The sequence below is a fragment of the Mandrillus leucophaeus genome, unplaced genomic scaffold (genome assembly GCF_000951045.1).
Source record: "Mandrillus leucophaeus isolate KB7577 unplaced genomic scaffold, Mleu.le_1.0 Scaffold158, whole genome shotgun sequence".
In the NCBI taxonomy this organism is placed as follows: domain Eukaryota; kingdom Metazoa; phylum Chordata; class Mammalia; order Primates; family Cercopithecidae; genus Mandrillus; species Mandrillus leucophaeus.
Window position 1 is genome coordinate 1,388,743 of NW_012101565.1, and position 1,117 is coordinate 1,389,859.

Here is a 1,117-nt window from a genome sequence, read left to right on the forward strand (position 1 = left end):
GTGGTGGCCCTCGCAGCCCCTCGCCCTTGCGGCCACTACTGAGCTTCTCTTCTCTGCCTTTTTTGGAGAAAACGCCGTCGCGGGCGTCGTCCAGAGGCTCTCCTCCGGGAGGCAGGGGAAAGAGCGGGACCCTCCTGGACTGGAGGAGTCTCGGGTGATGAAAGGCCCGTGTGTTTCAGGCTCACGTCGTGAGATGCTTCGTCCCCGCGTCGCGACATCCTTGGGGCCGGGAAACCTCGTTCAATTGGCAGCCTTTTCTCCTTCCAGGGAACAGATGACCGTAGGTTGGCTGACATCAGTCACTAGGCCCGCAGGCTACAGGCCCCCTTAGTACCTGAACTGGCTTTCATGACCCAAAGTGTTTATCAGTACTGCTGGGAAAGCTGCCCGTCCTGGACATTTGCCATCTGCTGCACCCAGTCCCGAGACCCCAACTCGGTCATCTGAAGAAGCCACATCTGTAAGCTCAGGCACCTTCAGTGCCTGAGGCCACAAGGCATCCCGGGCAGGCCTCCTTTCAACCCTGGGAACGTTTAGAATTTAATACAGACACCTCTACTTAAATAGGGCAGCATATTCCCCGCCTTCCTCCTGAAACCCTCTGAAATTATAGGAAAGGGGTTTTATAAAGACAAACCCTGCAAGGGCAAAGAGCTGGGATATTGTAGAGCTGGAGGAAGATGGACAGTGAGAGCTACTCCAGCCCACGCGGCCATAGAGGCCGGTGTCTGAGTGTCGTAGGTGAAAGCACAGCTACAGAAAGGAAACCCCAGACCTCTGTCCATACCCACCGGGGCTGGCAGGCAGTGCAGTGGCTGAGACGTGAACTCTGGGAGAGGAGCTCTGAGGCCCTGCTCAAGCAGGGCTCTGTCTGAAAGCCTGGGAATAAGTGAGACTCTGGGTCCTTGCCTTACCTCCACCCCCTGGGCTGGGTCTGACCACCGACATGCCATCAGCCTCCTCAGAGAGGAGGGCTCCTTTCTGCTGCAGCTCCCAGCTCAAAAGAAAAGACTGGCAGGGCAGCTAGGGGCAGAGGGTTGCCCAGTAGAATGGCCCAGCCAGATCCCTGGCCTCGAAGCTCACCAGGCCATAAGCCCCAGCCACTAAAAGCATCTCA